Genomic DNA, 19559 nt, shown 5'->3' on the forward strand with positions numbered 1-19559 from the left:
GTGTAAGGGAGTGGTGTGTAAGGGAGTGGTGTGTAAGGGAGTGGTGTGAAAGGGAGTGGCGTGTAAGGGAGTGGCGTGTAAGGGAGTGGCGTGTAAGGGAGTGGTGTGCAAGGGAGTGGTGTGTAAGGGAGTGGTGTGTAAGGGAGTGGTGTGTAAGGGAGTGGTGTGTAAGGGAGTGGTGTGTAAGGGAGTGGTGTGTAAGGGAGTGGTGTGTGTGGGAGTGGTGTGTGTGGGAGTGGTGTGTGTGGGAGTGGTGTGTGTGGGAGTGGTGTGTGTGGGAGTGGTGTGTGTGGGAGTGGTGTGTGTGGGAGTGGTGTGTGTGGGAGTGGTGTGTGTGGGAGTGGTGTGTGTGGGAGTGGTGTGTGTGGGAGTGGTGTGTAAGGGAGTGGTGTGTAAGGGAGTGGTGTGTAAGGGAGTGGTGTGTAAGGGAGTGGCGTGTAAGGGAGTGGTGTGTGAGGGAGTGGTGTGTAAGGGAGTGGTGTGTAAGGGAGTGGTGTGTAAGGGAGTGGTGTGTAAGGGAGTGGTGTGTAAGGGAGTGGTGCGTGTGGGAGTGGTGTGTGGGAGTGGTGTGTGTGGGAGTGGTGTGTGTGGGAGTGGTGTGTGCGGGAGTGGTGTGTAAGGGAGTGGTGTGTAAGGGAGTGGTTTGTAAGGGAGTGGTGTGTAAGGGAGTGGTGTGTAAGGGAGTGGTGTGTAAGGGAGTGGTGTGTAAGGGAGTGGTGTGTAAGGGAGTGGTGTGTAAGGGAGTGGTGTGTAAGGGAGTGGTGTGTAAGGGAGTGACGTGTAAGGGAGTGGCGTGTAAGGGAGTGGTGTGTGAGGGAGTGGTGTGTAAGGGAGTGGTGTGTAAGGGAGTGGTGTGTAAGGGAGTGGTGTGTAAGGGAGTGGTGTGTAAGGGAGTGGTGTGTAAGGGAGTGGTGTGTAAGGGAGTGGTGTGTGAGGGAGTGGTGTGTAAGGGAGTGGTGTGTAAGGGAGTGGTGTGTAAGGGAGTGGTGTGTAAGGGAGTGGCGTGTAAGGGAGTGACGTGTAAGGGAGTGGTGTGTGAGGGAGTGGTGTGTATGGGAGTGGTGTGTAAGGGAGTGGTGTGTAAGGGAGTGGCGTGTAAGGGAGTGGCGTGTAAGGGAGTGGTGTGTGAGGGAGTGGTGTGTAAGGGAGTGGTTTGTAAGGGAGTGGTGTGTAAGGGAGTGGTGTGTAAGGGAGTGGTGTGTAAGGGAGTGGTGTGTAAGGGAGTGGCGTGTAAGGGAGTGGTGTGTAAGGGAGTGGCGTGTAAGGGAGTGGTGTGTGAGGGAGTGGTGTGTGAGGGAGTGGTGTGTGAGGGAGTGGTGTGTATGGGAGTGGTGTGTGAGGGAGTGGTGTGTGAGGGAGTGGTGTGTGAGGGAGTGGCGTGTAAGGGAGTGGTGTGTAAGGGAGTGGCGTGTAAGGGAGTGGTGTGTGAGGGAGTGGTGTGTGAGGGAGTGGTGTGTGAGGGAGTGGTGTGTATGGGAGTGGTGTGTGAGGGAGTGGTGTGTGTGTGTGAGGGACTCGTGTGGGGAGGAGAGTGGTGACTTACCCATCACGAGAATCTCTCTCCTTAAACTGGAGGGGTTTTAATATGTTGCGGTTTTTTAAGTGTAGTGTAGGGTGCCTCTGGCAAGACAGTAATGGAATGAATGATAATGAAAGTGTTACTTCTTTCTCGGGTCATCCTGACTCGATTTGAAATGGCCGTCGTGTTAAAAACAAAAACAGTAACGAACCTCTTACACTGTTGTCAGGAGGCACACAGAGAGGTGTATGTATCTCACTGTATAAAGAGCTGCGGCTAGCTGGGACTCGATCCTGCGTCGCCATGCCCAGCCCTGTGAGAACAGGGCATAGTACGCATCTATCCACTGGACCACAAATTTGTGGTCCACTGGACCACATACCTAGCAGGGCTGGGCATGGCGACGCAGGATCGAGTCCTGGATAGCCGCAGTTCTATAAATGATAGTACTATATACACTGAAGTTATTCTCGACTGGTTGTGAACAAGTTACGTGCAGCCTTAATGACCCTGCTGCAGTCGATAAGCTTGAAACTCCACTAGCCATCTCTAGTTCATCAAAATTATATACATTAAGGTGTGTTCCTTGCCCAGTGTTGATGACCCTAGTGTAGTTGGTAAGCTTTAAACCTAATAAAGCAAATCGCTTTAACCGTTAATTTTATTTTCGTTAATGATTCTGTTTTCCACATTTTTCGCCTCGCTTTAGGGGCCCTCACGTGTTTTTTTTATTTTTTTTTCCTGTTTTATTTACGTTTATATTTCCTTTTTTAGATGTTATATTCAATTATATTTTTTCTTTATTTACTTACTTGATCTTTACTTATTTATGTTTTCCTTTATTGTGTATTTTTTCTTCCGTATTTTCCGTATTTTTTGGACCTGTGGTCGAAAGGTAATGCAGATGAAGCGATTTTTGTAGACAAACGTTTCGTCTGATCGAAATGTCGCCTGAAACAAAAACTTTACTTATTTGTGACAATTTTTCCGAGTTTGTGATGTTTTTTGTACTTTGAGATATTGTGTATTTTTTGTGACATTTTTTACTTTTTGTGATGCTATTTTGTATTTTTTTGTGATAGTTGGTACTTTTTTGTGTAATTGTTTAATTACATTATCATTGATTCCATGATTCACTGTGATATGTAATACATTACATTCAAATGTCTTATGTTCCTGTATACAGCTTTCCTTAGTATTGTATAGAATCAGCCTAAAGCCTGAAATGTCTGCCTTCTGTCTTTGTTCTGCCTTCTTTGTTTCCCCTCTTTCCTTATCACTTACAATCCTGATTGAAATATAGCATCTGATTTATGTCAGTTTTGTCTCTGTGATAGCTACAATGTTTGGGTCATCCAAGCTATCTATACATTCTTAGCCGCATGGCGGGGACGCCACACATTAGCATCACCGAGCTGTCAACAGCAATACTTCCGTGGTAGGTAAGTAGGTTCAGTGTTTGTCAGGAAACAAGACAAGTGTATCCTGTTACAGTTCTTAGTCATATGATGACCCACAGCTGGAGCTTTTGGTCATCTGACCGAGGACTTCTGCTGGCTTGCCGGCCCACCTCTTAAAAAATCATGGTTATGATTATATCCATTAGGAGTAAATATATGTATTACTTGTGTAGTAGGAATTCAAATATCATTTATAATCTACTTCGCCTGCTACCTATGACGCCACAGACTCCCATGCGCATGCGTTGTGAGTCAACGGGGAAAGTTGGTTACCCTCACGCTAGAGATGCGAACAGGCAGGCTGGGCTCCGTCACGAATTTACCCAATATATCGCTCTGTATATCTTTATTTCTACAAGTACATGTACCAGGTATACAAGCCTAGTTGACATCCATAACACTCTACTACATAGAAAGTTGCTTGTTATGCAGAGCATTTTCTGCAAATTAGGTCAGTTTTGTTCCAGGATGCGACCCACACCAGTTCACTCTCAGGTACCCATTTTGCTGATGGGGAACATAGGTAACCGGTGTAAGGAAACAGACCCAATGTTTCTACCCTCTCCGGGAATCGAACCCGAACCCTCGACGTGTGAAGCAAGAGTTTTAGCCATCAGGCCACAACCTACAGTGTGTTTCCTTCACCTTCCCTCCATCCGATGCGAACTCGACATATATGCTTTCTTGTGACGCCTTTATGAATTGTCTGTTACGCTTTATTGTACTTGTGACACTGTTGTCTGACGTGATTAAGTATCTTGTCTCTTGCAGTACACTCGATCACGCTAATTGATATGTCCTGCCATATGTTTCTTCAGACCAGCTGCTGCCTCCCGTTGGTTATATCCTTAATCCCTTCCACAGCTGGTGCTTGGCTTCCCCCTTCCCACCCACTCCCTCCTTTTCTCCCCCCGCCAACCGCCCACCCCGACCTCTCCATCCTCTGCCCGCTCACCTCCGGGTTGTCCCAAGGGGAAGAGGACTTCAAATTCTCCCCTGGGGCCAGTACGATACTTCCCCTCTTCCGGATGCTGTGTAGAGGGGAAGCGGAGGTGGGGGAATATGTGGAAAGTGGAAAGAGAGAGAAGAGGATGCAGAAGAGGTACAAACGAGGGAAGTATTGGAGGGAATAATAACGCATTTACGAACAGTGAAAATTAAACGTCTGAGAGAGAGAGAGAGAGAGAGAGAGAGAGAGAGAGAGAGAGAGAGAGAGAGAGAGAGAGAGAGAGAGAAGAGAGTCCATTGAACAAGGTGTTGCGTGTTCAGAGGATGTTGACAACCCAAGTCATTACGCTGGACACGGGTCATTATCCTGCCCTGAATAATGACCGGGAGTGTAATGATGTCTCACCTTCACTGCCTAATGGACGCAGGGTGTGCACCACTGCACACACACACACACACACACACACGTAGAAGCTGCATTAATCTTAGTTAACAATAGTATCTCGAATGGTCAATCAGGTCACCAGCTGGTCTGAGAAATGGCCGCGGGGGCAGTGACCCCCGGCTACAGGTAACTAACAGGTAGCATACATGTAACATACGGGTAACATACATGTAACATACGGGTAACATACAAGTATACATGTTAGCTAAGATGCTAGGAAATCTAACCAGCAAGGCTGACTAAGTAAGGTTAGTGCTGGTAAATCTAATCTTGTGAATAAATCTAGAAGTGTCGAGCAAAGTAGGAGAAATAAAGCAGAGAAAAACGGGGATTAAAGAGATTAAAAGAAACAGAGTAAGCAGAAAGTGATAAGAGAGAGTAACAGTAGGAATAAAAGGGATAAGAGAAACAGAAAAAGAGTAGGAATAAAAAGGATGTGAGAAACAAACAGTGGGAATACAAGGGATAAGAGAGAATAACAGATTAGGATGAAAAGTATAAGAGAGAGAGAGAGAGAGAGAGAGAGAGAGAGAGAGAGAGAGAGAGAGAGAGAGAGAGAGAGAGAAGCAAAAAATAAGGTAGGGGAAGAACGGGAATAAGAGAGACTGGAAATAGAGATCAAAGAATACGTACACTGAATTTTCCTGGATTTTAAAGCACTTTTAACATATCTTTACCATCTCCTCCTCCCCACTCATCCTCTTCTCCTCACACTTCCTCATCTTCTCCTCCTCACTTTTCCTCATCCTCTTCTCCTCACACTTCCTCATCTTCTCCTCCTCACTTTTCCTCATCCTCTTCTCGCACTTCCTCATCCTCTTCTCCTCCTCACTCTTCCTCATCATCTTCTCACACTTCCTCATCCTCTTCTCACACTTCCTCATCTTCTCCTCCTCACTTTTCCTCATCCTCTTCTCGCACTTCCTCATCATCTTCTCACACTTCCTCATCCTCTTCTCCTCCTCACTCTTCCTCATCATCTTCTCACACTTCCTCATCCTCTTCTCCTCCCCACTCTTCCTCATCATCTTCTCACACTTCCTCATCCTCTTCTCCTCCCCACTCTTCCTCACCATCTTCTCACACTTCCTCATCCTCTTCTTCTCACTCTTCCTCATCATCTTCTCACACTTCCTCATCATCTTCTCCTCCTCACTCTTCCTCATTCTCTTCTCACATTTCCTCTTCCTCTTCTCCTCACTCTTCCTCTCCATACCTTCTATTCCTAGATGTATTTACTAGCAATAGATAATAGTAATAATATACAAGAATTAATGTGTAAGTAGAATAAATGTTATAGTGATAATGAAAGATAATATAAGATAATGGAGAATAGAAGAGTAGAAGGAAGGAAGGAAGAGGAGGAATCACACGGGGGAATAATTTCCAAGAGAGTGGTATGTAAGCGATAATAAAGTTGGCAATAAAGATGGGGGAAGGTAGTGAATGGAGGGGAAAGTTAAGGAGGGTGTGGTAGGGAGTTTTAGAAAGATTTGAGAGAGAGAGAGAGAGAGAGAGAGAGAGAGAGAGAGAGAGAGAGAGAGAGAGAGAGAGAGAGAGATGCACCAGTACAGTGTGGACAATAGCTCTGCTTTTAGAGAAAATCAAGGCACTGGAAGCTCAGGAAAATACAGATCACTTTTCTTTATGTGAAGGAATCCCCAGAGACTGTAGGGAGAAGTACGGAGGGAGAAGGAAGGAGTACGGAGGGAGAAGGAAGGTGTACCGAGGGAGAAGGAAGGTGTACCGAGGGAGAAGGAAGGTGTACCGAGGGAGAAGGAAGGTGTACGGAGGGAGAAGGAAGGTGTACCGAGGGAGAAGGAAGGTGTACGGAGGGAGAAGGAAGGTGTACAGAGGGAGAAGGAAGGTGTACGGAGGGAGAAGGAAGGTGTACAGAGGGAGAAGGAAGGTGTACGGAGGGAGAAGGAAGGTGTACAGAGGGAGAAGGAAGGTGTACGGAGGGAGAAGGAAGGTGTACCGAGGGAGAAGGAAGGTGTACGGAGGGAGAAGGAAGGTGTACCGAGGGAGAAGGAAGGTGTACGGAGGGAGAAGGAAGGTGTACAGAGGGAGAAGGAAGGTGTACGGAGGGAGAAGGAAGGTGTACGGAGGGAGAAGGAAGGTGTACCGAGGGAGAAGGAAGGTGTACCGAGGGAGAAGGAAGGTGTACGGAGGGAGAAGGAAGGTGTACAGAGGGAGAAGGAAGGTGTACGGAGGGAGAAGGAAGGTGTACAGAGGGAGAAGGAAGGTGTACGGAGGGAGAAGGAAGGTGTACGGAGGGAGAAGGAAGGTGTACGGAGGGAGAAGGAACGTGTACGGAGGGAGAAGGAAGGTGTACGGAGGGAGAAAAAAGGTGTACAGAGGGAGAAGGAAGGTGTACGGAGGGAGAAGGAAGGTGTACGGAGGGAGAAGGAAGATGTACAGAGGGAGAAGGAAGGTGTACGGAGGGAGAAGGAAGGTGTACCGAGGGAGAAGGAAGGTGTACGGAGGGAGAAGGAAAGTGTACGGAGGGAGGAAGAAGGAAGGCGAGAGAATAGAGAAGAGGGAAAAAGGATGAGCGTCCTGAACAGTCAACATTACCAACCTAGGATATAAACTCACTGTGTTATATACATTACACTTTCAATGTCTATATTTTCAGAGATTGTATATCTCGTGTGTATACTGAGAGTAACTTATATATACACCTCTTAAAAGACGAATGTATAATGTATTCTTATTGTTATATTTTAAGTTAGATGTTCATAGTAAGTTTAGCTGAGACAGGTGCAGCTGAGACAGGTGCAGCTGAGACAGGTGCAGCTGAGACAGGTGCAGCTGAGACAGGTGCAGCTGAGACAGGTGCAGCTGAGACAGGTGCAGCTGAGACAGGTGCAGCTGAGACAGGTGCAGCTGAGACAGGTGCAGCTGAGACAGGTTCAGCTGAGAGAGGCTCTAGAGGATAATGAAGCCCCGTGACAGACTCCAATGGTCTATCAGGGGGGTCTTAGAGACTTGTCACTGGGACTTGGATCATAGGGACTTGGCACTGGGATTTGGGTCACAGGGACTTGGCATTGGGATTTGGGTAATAGGGACTTGGGTCATAGGGACTTGGCACTGGGATTTGGGTCACAGGGACTTGGCATTGGGATTTGGGTAATAGGGACTTGGGTCATAGGGACTTGGCACTGGGATTTGGGTCATAAGGAATTGGCACTGCTTCACGTCTATGTGTAAACCAGGTGTACAACACGGGTTTGGAGGTCAGCATAGGGTAACAGGACAATACCAAGACTTGTCATGATTGTGACTAGACCTACCTGGAGTTCATTACCTTTGTAAATTGTGAGTTCATTACCTTTGTAAACTGTGAATTCATTACCTCTGTAACTTGCTCAGCTATCAAAACTTTGAGGCCCAGTCCCTGGACCCATTATGTACCTCTGTAATCTTTTGACTACCGCCAACAGGATGGGTATGGGGTGCATAATAAACATATTAAACTAACTAACCAAGACGCACTGCTTCAAACTTTCATTGAAGAAACGTTTCGCCACTCGTGGCGAAACGTTTCTTCAGTGTCTTGATCGGTATCTATGTGTCTTTTGTCTACACCTTGTAGACCGGGTCTACCAGGCGAGGTGTGATGGTCAGAAACATAAGTGGCAGAAGGAATAGTGTAATTTTATTTAGGTACAGGTCCACACAGTTACAATTACCACACCTAGTAACATATGTGTAAATTACCTTTGATAACCCTCCCTCAAAAAAAGAAATCAGACTTTTTCCATTGAGGTCGTTGTGGTGAACCGCAATTCCACGCTGACTGCTCTAAACTGTGGTCCCTTGCGTTAATTCCGTTGTGTCCTGGGTAGAACCGTCGAGGCCTACCCAGGATACAGACTAGATAGTGAGAAGGTCGAAAGAGTTGGAATGTCCTTCCATAGTATGAGAGATTTTAATCATGGGGGAGCGCTAAGCCCGTAGGCATGAGAGAAGAGCCATGTAAGTTGAATCCACCGGTACTGTGGTCATGCTTTTACCATATCACAAGAACATGAGAAAGGAACACTGCAGCAGGCCTACTAGCCCATACTAGGGAGGTCCCTCTCAAAACCAGAGAGATGATTCTCTGGTCACTTCTATAGATCCTCTGGGATATAGGCGGGAGGTTAACCGCCTCCTTCGCCAGGTACCAGACCAACTCTCCTGGTTGCTGGTCTGATTGGCCAAGCTGTTGGTAGCCGCCTCAAACAGCCCAGTGTATTCACCACAACACGGCTGGTCAGGAACTGACTGGAGAGCCAGATATTGGAGTCGAGTTGACGTGTTGCTATTAGTGAACGGATGATCAAGCGTCCAACACTTGTTGCTCTGAATGACCCACAAGTGTTCCGGCACTTTATGGCACTACAACAACAATCAGCCTTAAAAAAAAAAAAAACACAACCACCTGCCGTGACCAGGATTCGAACCTGGGTTATTGCGGCCACAACGCAATGTACTAACCACTATACGATCACGGCCACCAGTTCTGTTTTCACTTCTCGATAATAACCCTCCGTGAAGTACAAGCGATTATTGTGGTTCCGGGTAGTTTTAGCGAAGTAGGCGAAGTTAGCACTAAGATATTAGTAATTCCAATCACCTCGTATCAGTCCAGTAGACAGGTGTGTCTGTGTACTCACCTAATTGTACTCGCCTAATTGTGGTTGCATGGGTCGAGACTCAGCTCCTGGCCCCGCTTCTTCACTGAGTGCTACTAGGTTCTCACTCTCCCTGCTCCATGAGCTTTATCATACCTCATCTTAAAGCTATGTATGGTTCCTGCCTGTGTGTGTACTCACCTATTTGTGGTTGCAGGGGTCGAGTCATAGCTCCTGGCCCCGTGTGTGTGTGTGTGTGAGAGAGAGAGAGAGAGAGAGAGAGAGAGAGAGAGACGAACTTCAAGAAATCAGAAAGAGTAGTTTTATGGTTATTCATAGGGGGAGAAAATAGGAGAGTGAGATAAGGAAAAGATAGGGAGAAAGATAGAGAGATACTAGAAATTCACAAGCATCAATACCGATAAACTATTTGATGACTGATGCTGGTAAGTAAGTAAGTAAGTAAGTTTATTCAGGTATACACAAATACAGTTACATAGAATTATCATACATAGCAGCATATGTGTAGAGAACCTAGGATAACCCAAAAAAGTCAGACAGAGTGACTTATTTCCATTGGGGTCCTTTGGTAATATTGCACTCACAAATTCAACTATTATTCTTCAGTTGCCTGGAACTACAACTACTGTAAGAAGGTAAATAACCACCAGCTTCTGATCTGACACCTTGATCACTACAAGGTATTTAAAACATGCAGAACAAGAAGGCACAATACAGCCACTGGCTCGAGTCAGATCAAAATGTCGTTCTAAGCTTCTCTCTCCTACGTGCGGGTTAGTTTTGTATTTAAAATATGTCTTAGCAAAGACTTCGTACATCTCCTCGGTGGCCGTGATCGTATAGTGGTTAGTACATTGCGTTGTGGCCGCAATAACCCAGGTTCGAATCCTGGTCACGGCAGGTGGGTGGAGTATTTTTCCGGCTTAATGATTTAAAGTCGAGTGTCTGTATGTCGATTTTTCACTACACTCTCCCAAACTCCACAGTTTTGTTCTGAAATAGACTCAATGTAGATCGTAAGGTCATCTACCTTAGCCATATGTTTGTACACACAGTTTCAGGAGTAGGTATGACAGGGTCCGAGATGAAAGGTCGATTTTTTTTGAGCCGTAGGTGGACTTTCTAATCAAATTTAGTCAACACAATATTTATTTCTTCTAATTAGGGAAGTGTTAGGTCATGTCTATGGACCCATCCAGTGGTGGACCTACATTTTTGGGGCCCTGAAGCTTGAACTGTTATGGGGGCCCCTTGGAAACCAGCAACGGCTAGCCTATATACTTTAATAATCTTTTATTCTAATTTTTTTGTAGTGAATTACACTATATTAATATTTAAAAAAAAAAAACTTCCCATACATTAGAGCAAAATTTTTAAGTATTGTGAACCTAAGTCGCTTCTGCAGCCCCTCTGGGTTTAGGCGCCATCAAACTTAAGCGTAATTAGTTTTACAGTACACAACCCGCACACTGACTCTGTAAATGGTTAAATCGGACCGATACGTCGTTGTAGCTTGTCTCTATCCTTGTGTGGGTTATTTTTGCAATGTTCCAGTCACGATATTGTGCCTTTTTGTTCTCTGGTTTCATAGTGGATCTCCCCCCCACACACACATCCTGGATCCATCATCGCCCTTCAAGATTTTCTCTCCACCAAAAATACACACTTAGACACTCGTCCAGGACGGTACACAACATCGTAAGGTCTTAGCGAATTGTAAAATTACACACTTGGGCAACATCTGCGAATCATCAGTGAGGAAATGTTTGGCCAGTCAGTGGCTTCGTCAGTCCAAGACAGAGAAGAGCTGTGGAAGATGAGAAACGCTCCCTCAATAAAGTTAACCAAATGTTGAGATTAAGACACATGTGCAACATCTGGGTATCTTTATTGTAGACGTTTCGCCATCCAGTGGCTTTATCAATACAAATTCTAGGACATAACTTGAAGACAGTAGAACTATGTACAGAAGATGAGGTAATCAGTCCCTCAACCTAGGAGTAGGTGCGAAGAGCACCATAGTCGTGGAGATTCTCCACGACTATGGTGCTGTTCTGACTGATTACCTCATCTTCTGTACATAGTTCTACTGTCTTCAAGTTATGTCCTAGAATTTGTATTGATAAAGCCACTGGATGGCGAAACGTCTACAATAAAGATACCCAGATGTTGCACATGTGTCTTAATCTCATCTTGTCGGTATTATATACCATTCGTACACAACCAAATGTTACACAAGTGTCTCATTCTTCAATCTGTCGGGTTTCGAAACCCACTTCCATCACGTCTTAGTTTCATCATCGGCCGCCGAGGTGGATTACATCACGAGGTTAGATCTTCGTGAGGGAGTTGGAATGTGAATGGAGAGAATGTTAGAGAGAGAACATGGAACTGAGATAAAGAGGAAAGCATATAGAACTAAGATAAAGATACAGAAAATACAGAACCGAGATAAATATAAAGAGGAAAACACATAGAATTGAGAGAAAGAAACATAGAACTGAGATAGAGAGGACAGCGTACGGAAATGAGATAAGGATACAGAAAAGAATTGGGATAAGGGTAGATAACCTACCGAACTGAGATAAGGATAGAGATAAAACCTACTGAGTCGGTTATCTAGGTTAATTATCATGACAGTGTAGAAGCTCTGTAAATGCAAATTAATGTTAGAGACGCGGGAAGCGCTAAACAGGTAAGGGTCATGCACCACGTAATATATATATATATATATATATATATATATATATATTTTTTTTTTTTTTTTTTTTTTTTTAATGTGGGATGGGGTCCACCTCTGGTGTAAATTGTGGGACCCATATATATATATATATATATATATATATATATATATATATATATATATATATATATATATATATATATATATATATATATATATATATTATATCTTATATTTTTACCACGTTGATAATTTAAATATTGCTTCCCAATAATTCAACAGTAGGTATTTTTGGTAAATTATTAAAAAAAATTATCCTGCAATGTATTCTGGCCCAATATATTGCAGTCAATTTGCTCCATATTGAAATTCCGAAATATTACACATGTGTTTTAATAAAAAATAACGAAAAAAAAGGCACTCAGGTCGTCAATAACCATTTGGCAGGAAAACTCGAGAGATTTTTCCCTGTTTCGTTTCTTATTTGGAAAACTGTAGACTGGGATAAACAAATTGTTTTTTTGTTTGTTTAGAAAGCACACACAGGAGAGTTATGTTTAAGTGGGGGAGAGGAGGGGGGAAAGAAGGAGGGAGAATAAGAGAGGGTAGAGAAAAGGAGAAGAGGGAGAAGAGAGGGGGAGATGGGGGACTGAATATGGCGAGAGAGCGAGGAGAGGAGTCTAGGAGAGTACGCTCTAATCTTCATTTCTTTACCATGTACTCGCATGCACAAGAGTACATGAGGGGAAAAATAGATAACACTACTTGAGTCACGGCTTTGAGGGGACTTGAGCTAGAGTTCGTCACGGCAACGCTAGGTGGAGATTCGTCTGTAAAAACTTGCATTTGTGGTCACAGTGGTGGCCTATGCTAACCTTCCTATGGTGTAGAAATATACCTAGTTGGACGAATCTTACTGTGGCTAGCTGGTCCAGTGGCTAACGCGACGGTCTGGAGTTTTGAAACTCTCTGACCGCGGGTTCTATCCCCGCCCGTGGTATGGTTTGGTTAGACAGCACTATATATTCAAGTCCTAACCGAGGCTATCTCCCATAGAGAAGACCCATAAACATCTAGATTAATGACTTCTACATTATCTAGGTGTCTGAGGCAAGAACAAAAAGGTACAATACCGTGACTGGAACAATACACAAATAACCCGACTTTCTAAATGGTCCAAGTCGAACCGAAACGTCGTAGTAAGCTGGGCTCTCGTACGTGCTTGTTATTTGTGCTTTAGGGCAAGGACAGTAGACCAGAAAACTCACCTACCAGCATCATGTAGTGGGAATTGGGAAGAGAAGGGTAAAATATATCTTTGTCTAGGTTTGACCTCTGATACGGAACCAGCACCGGGAGGAAATTCGATTAGCATTCCACTGGAAGTTTTTCCAATCATTTCCAGATTAAGCATCTTGTGTGTCTATCTAACTTAACGACGAAGCTGTCTGGCGTTGTGACTTTCTCAATTTCTTAAGAATATGAGAACATAAGAAAAAAGGAACACTGCTGCAGGCCTACTGGCCCATGCGAGGCAGGTCCAATTCTCCTGCAGGCTTAATCCAATGCCTTAACCTAGCCAGGCCAGGTCACATTCATTTAAGGAATGAGCACGGCATCGGACCTAGTAGCACAAGCTAGTTAGGTTCAACTCACACCCACTCATGTATTTATCTAACCTATTTTTAAAACTGCACAACGTCTTAGCTTCTATAACGGTACTCGGGAGTTTGTTCCACTCCTCCACAACTCTATTACCAAACCAGTACTTTCCTATATTCTTCCTGAATCTGAATTTTTCCAATTAAAACCATTGCTGCGAGTCCTGTCTAGGCTAGATATTGGTTAAATATTTTATTATAACCTCAGGGATTTCGTCCTCTCTGCTTCTCTTTCATATTTATTTTTTTCTTTCGTCTCCCCTTGATTCTGTCTCTGAGGGAGATTAAAAAAGAAACCTGTAATAACGTTACAGCTTGTACAGTACTTTCAGAAAGTAGACTACGATAGTTATATTCTCGAGAAGGATACGATAGTTCAAGGAATGATCTATTACGATAGCTTCAGAAACTAACTTCTTTAGTTTTAGGAACGATCTCTGACATCAAATGAACAATATTTTTCATGCATTTTTAGACCTATTTCATATCTAAATAAATTTTTAGAAAGAAAAAATCATTATATATATATATATATATATATATATATATATATATATATATATATATATATATATATATATATATATATATATATGTACCTCCTTTATTGTAATTAAGAATAATCACCATTCACAACTATACAAAACTACAATTAACGCATGGATAAATTACTAGTGACCACTACAACTGCCTGTAACTATCACAACAGGAAACTACCAGCAACTGCCACAGAAAAACTAATACCCTCAGACTCGTGTGTGGTTTAATTTGCAAGACTTGTATTATCTTGTGGAGGCACAGTGAAGGTTGCCTGGGATTCTCGAGGCGGGCGAAGCAACGCGCTCATAAACACACTTTACGACCAGTTACCAAGATTAAGAATCATATTTACGCCACGGAAGAAAGGAAAAAGTCGCTGTTAGAGGTGTAAGGTGGAATATGCGCAGTGCTTAGCTTTATGCTGACTGCAGCAGAAACCTTTGTTGCAGCTGATGGCTTATATCAGACGCTCCTTCTGTACTTAGCATAGAAGGACTCGACTTGGACGTTATAGTTCTGCCAGTTATTGTTCTTAGTTGTCAAGGTCTTTTGGGAGTTTTTTTTAAGGCCTGCTAGTTAGTGGTTTAGCATGTTCCATAGGACTTGGAAGTTATAGGTCTACCAGTTGAGGTCAATATCCGATAGAGACTTGCGTTTCCAGGTGACCACAACACCATCACTCACGACTACCATCACCAGGAGGACGTTGTTGCACCCGCTCAGATTATGCTATGCGAGTTAAGAGCATAGACTCAGTGGTGGTGCTGATGTAGTGCTGGTGGTGCTGCTGATGGTAGTACTGCTGGTTGTGGTAGTGGTGCTGGTGGTGGTGCTGATGTAGTACTGCTGGTTGTGGTAGTGGTGCTGGTGGTGATACTGATGGTAGTACTGCTGGTTGTGGTAGTGGTGCTGGTGGTGATACTGATGGTAGTACTGCTGGTTGTGGTAGTGGTGCTGGTGGTGATGCTAATGGTAGTACTGCTGGTTGTGGTAGTGGTGCTGGTGGTGATGCTGATGGTAGTACTGCTGGTTGTGGTAGTGGTGCTGGTGGTGATGTTGATGGTAGTACTGCTGGTTGTGGTAGTGGTACTGGTGGTGATGCTAATGGTAGTACTGCTGGTTGTGGTAGTGGTGCTGGTGGTGATACTGATGGTAGTACTGCTGGTTGTGGTAGTGGTGCTGGTGGTGGTGACGGTAAAGTTGCGAAAAGGATTTGCATGGGAAGCCGCAGACGGCCAGAAAACGCTACCAACTTTGAAATAAGTCGAAGAAGTCATCAAGTAAGTCTCTTGTACCTCACAACGACACTTTCCCATTCTCAAGTTTGTCTCGGAGGTTCACTAAGGCACTGCCAGGCTCCTGAAGTATCACCAAGACACTGGCAGACTCCTGTAGTATCACCAAGACACTGGCAGACTCCTGTAGTATCACCAAGACACTGGCAGACTCCTGAAGTATCACCAAGACACTGGCAGACTCCTGAAGTATCACCAAGACACTGGCAGACTCCTGAAGTGTCACCAAGACACTGGCAGACTCCTGAAGTGTCACCAAGACACTGGCAGACTCCTGAAGTATCACCAAGACACTGGCAGACTCCTGAAGTATCACCAAGACACTGGCAGACTCCTGTAGTATCACCAAGACACTGGCAGACTCCTGAAGTATCACCAAGACACTGGCAGACTCCTGAAGTATCACCAAGACACTGGCAGACTCCTGAAGTATCACCACGACACTGGCAGACTCCTGAAGTGTCACCAAGACACTGGCAGACTCCTGAAGTATCACCAAGACACTGGCAGACTCCTGAAGTATCACCAAGACACTGGCAGACTCCTGAAGTGTCACCAAGACACTGGCAGACTCCTGAAGTATCACCAAGACACTGGCAGACTCCTGAAGTATCACCACGACACTGGCAGACTCCTGAAGTGTCACCAAGACACTGGCAGACTCCTGAAGTATCACCAAGACACTGGCAGACTCCTGAAGTATCACCAAGACACTGGCAGACTCCTGAAGTGTCACCAAGACACTGGCAGACTCCTGAAGTATCACCAAGACACTGGCAGACTCCTGAAGTATCACCACGACACTGGCAGACTCCTGAAGTGTCACCAAGACACTGGCAGACTCCTGAAGTATCACCAAGACACTGGCAGACTCCTGAAGTATCACCAAGACACTGGCAGACTCCTGAAGTATCACCAAGACACTGGCAGACTCCTGAAGTATCACCAAGACACTGGCAGACTCCTGAAGTATCACCAAGACACTGGCAGACTCCTGAAGTATCACCAAGACACTGGCAGACTCCTGAAGTATCACCAAGACACTGGCAGACTCCTGAAGTATCACCAAGACACTGGCAGACTCCTGAAGTATCACCAAGACACTGGCAGACTCCTGAAGTATCACCAAGACACTGGCAGACTCCTGAAGTATCACCAAGACACTGGCAGACTCCTGAAGTATCACCAAGACACTGGCAGACTCCTGAAGTATCACCAAGACACTGGCAGACTCCTGAAGTATCACCAAGACACTGGCAGACTCCTGAAGTATCACCAAGACACTGGCAGACTCCTGAAGTATCACCAAGACACTGGCAGACTCCTGAAGTATCACCAAGACACTGGCAGACTCCTGAAGTGTCACCAAGACACTGGCAGACTCCTGAAGTATCACCAAGACACTGGCAGACTCCTGAAGTGTCACCAAGACACTGGCAGACTCCTGAAGTATCACCAAGACACTGGCAGACTCCTGAAGTGTCACCACGACACTGGCAGACTCCTGAAGTGTCACCAAGACACTGGCAGACTCCTGAAGTATCACCAAGACACTGGCAGACTCCTGAAGTATCACCAAGACACTGGCAGACTCCTGAAGTGTCACCAAGACACTGGCAGACTCCTGAAGTATCACCAAGACACTGGCAGACTCCTGAAGTGTCACCAAGACACTGGCAGACTCCTGAAGTATCACCAAGACACTGGCAGACTCCTGAAGTATCACCAAGACACTGGCAGACTCCTGAAGTGTCACCAAGACACTGGCAGACTCCTGAAGTGTCACCAAGACACTGGCAGACTCCTGAAGTGTCACCAAGACACTGGCAGACTCCTGAAGTATCACCAAGACACTGGCAGACTCCTGAAGTATCACCAAGACACTGGCAGACTCCTGAAGTGTCACCAAGACACTGGCAGACTCCTGAAGTATCACCAAGACACTGGCAGACTCCTGAAGTATCACCAAGACACTGGCAGACTCCTGAAGTATCACCAAGACACTGGCAGACTCCTGAAGTGTCACCAAGACACTGGCAGCCTCCTGAAGTATCACCAAGACACTGGCAGACTCCTGAAGTATCACCAAGACACTGGCAGACTCCTGAAGTATCACCAAGACACTGGCAGACTCCTGAAGTATCACCAAGACACTGGCAGACTCCTGAAGTATCACCAAGACACTGGCAGACTCCTGAAGTATCACCAAGACACTGGCAGACTCCTGAAGTATCACCAAGACACTGGCAGACTCCTGAAGTATCACCAAGACACTGGCAGACTCCTGAAGTATCACCAAGACACTGGCAGACTCCTGAAGTATCACCAAGACACTGGCAGACTCCTGAAGTATCACCAAGACACTGGCAGACTCCTGAATAATACTGAAGTCACATAAAGGCAAACACAACATGCATTTTGTAGATAAATGGTTCAGAAAACCGACAAGTTGATAAATTAGACACATGTGCAACTCTTGGGTATCTTTATCGAGGAAACGTTTCGCCACACAGTGGCTTCATCAGTCCATACAAAGGAGAATGGTCAAAAACAGAAGGAATTTGAGGTAATTAGTCCCTCAGCCTAACATCGACTCAAGGCTCAGCGACTAATTATTTCAGACTGCTACTGCCTGCTTCACGTCTTCCACCGTCTCCTGTATTCTCTGCCACTGGATGGTGATAAATCTCAGAAAAGAGGAGCATCATCCTCCTTGGAGAAGGAGATTAAGTGTTGCACATGCCATATTCACCTCCAGGTACTTTGGTCCCTCGTGAGGGACACGTCAGCGTCATCCCTCCCTATGGAAATCAACCGGTGGTACGAAAGGGGGAAAAAAAACCAGCGGAAATCAATGATATAGTTTCTTGTGTGTTCGCTGGGCTGGAGGGTTGCTGATTATTATTATTATTATAATCAAGGGGAAGCGCTAAACCCGTAGGATTATACAGTGCCTGTGAGGGGGGGATGTGGAAGGTATTCTGGCTTAATTCGGGGAACTGGAGCACAGATCCAGTTCCCTAAATCAAGAGCCCCTCACCAGCGGAAGGTTGCTGAGCTTATCTGTTGATGGTAATCGTGGAAGGTTTCGCGCAGAATGAGAAACATCTTCAGTTGATGGAAGAAGTTTTTCTCTGAGAAACCATTTTCCGCTGAGAAAGTTTTTCTTGATTGAGAATGTTTTTTCCCTCAAAAAAGCTGACCCCCACACCCCCCCTCGAATTGAGATTTTTACATCAATTGAGAAAGTTTTCTCGTTGAGTGAGAATTTTTTTTCTGGATTTGGATTTATAGTCATTAAAGTTGCCGAGACGAAAATATATATTCTCTGACTTGCCGAGGTCCTCTTCAGCAGATCGAAATCGAAATATTCAGAAAAATTATCAATTGTGTTTGTGTTTATGTATACATATATGTTTAGAATTCACAAACACTAATCTTTGGTCGAAGGAGACTCGAACCTACGAACCTTGGGACAAGGCACAGATATATATATATATATATATATATATATATATATATATATATATATATATATATATATATATATATATATATATATATATATGGAGGTACCACCTCTCGAACTTTACTGGGGACCCTCATCCTAAGAGAAGACAAACGTACCTCAGGGAAAATTCAAGGTTCTCACCGGAGCTGTTTGAATATTCACAGTATTACCGGGACGACTTTTCTCCATCCTCACTTTTTCTATAAAATTACAATATCAAATATAAAGACCAGATCGTAAGTTATGCTAAGAAAATCATGACACAAGTGTAAAAAGGGACAAAGAATTAACGAAAAGTTAAGTATTACTGACCGTTCACTATGACAGAGGGAAGACTTGCTGCCAAGAATGTAGAGAGACTCCACTGAAGCCTGATCCTTGTAGTTAGCACCACCAGACAACAACACTGAATGAGTTTACCTCTGTAGTGTGGTCTGTGATGTCTCACAATGTTGGTGCACAGTACTGGATGGTGGTTTACCTAATTGCCTAAATGTCCTGGTAAATCGTGTTCAGAAATATGTATACTGTCAGTGTTTATGTCTCTCAATGTGTGTATATACCGAGAGCTTACTTTAATCTCTATTTAGGGGGGATTAAAGTATTTTTGACTGGTGATGGAACGGTCAGCGCTCAGCCTTAATGACCCTCTTGTAGTCGATAGACTTTAAACCCCATTAACCAGCCAACGCGAGTGTTTAAAGATGTGGAGAGGGTGTTGATGTCCAGTTTTACCAATGTGAATAACATTACAGCTAGAACAAGTATATAAATATGCTTGTCTTAGTTGTGATTCAACAGGTGTAACATCTGTGAACTTAAAGACGTGTTTTATGGTGTATCTAAACTTT

General features: G+C 44.6%; 1 protein-coding gene and 2 non-coding genes across 3 annotated transcripts in view; 1 reads left to right on the forward strand and 2 right to left on the reverse strand.

Annotated features, from left to right (window-relative positions):
- Positions 1-19096, reverse strand: part of LOC128702308 (G-protein coupled receptor moody) — a 94288-nt gene extending 75192 nt beyond the window's left edge. Inside the window, exon 1 of the mRNA XM_070102086.1 lies at positions 19021-19096. The gene's annotated coding sequence lies outside the window, so the exon portion shown is untranslated. The remainder of the gene's footprint in view (positions 1-19020) is intronic.
- TRNAH-GUG (transfer RNA histidin (anticodon GUG)) lies at positions 8806-8877 on the reverse strand. The gene has a single exon. It is a non-coding gene; the product is annotated as a tRNA-His (tRNA).
- Positions 9847-9918, forward strand: TRNAH-GUG (transfer RNA histidin (anticodon GUG)). Its single transcript has one exon. It is a non-coding gene; the product is annotated as a tRNA-His (tRNA).
- Positions 19097-19559: the final 463 nt, after the last annotated feature.

The sequence above is a fragment of the Cherax quadricarinatus genome, chromosome 80 (assembly GCF_038502225.1).
Source record: "Cherax quadricarinatus isolate ZL_2023a chromosome 80, ASM3850222v1, whole genome shotgun sequence".
Classification (NCBI taxonomy): domain Eukaryota; kingdom Metazoa; phylum Arthropoda; class Malacostraca; order Decapoda; family Parastacidae; genus Cherax; species Cherax quadricarinatus.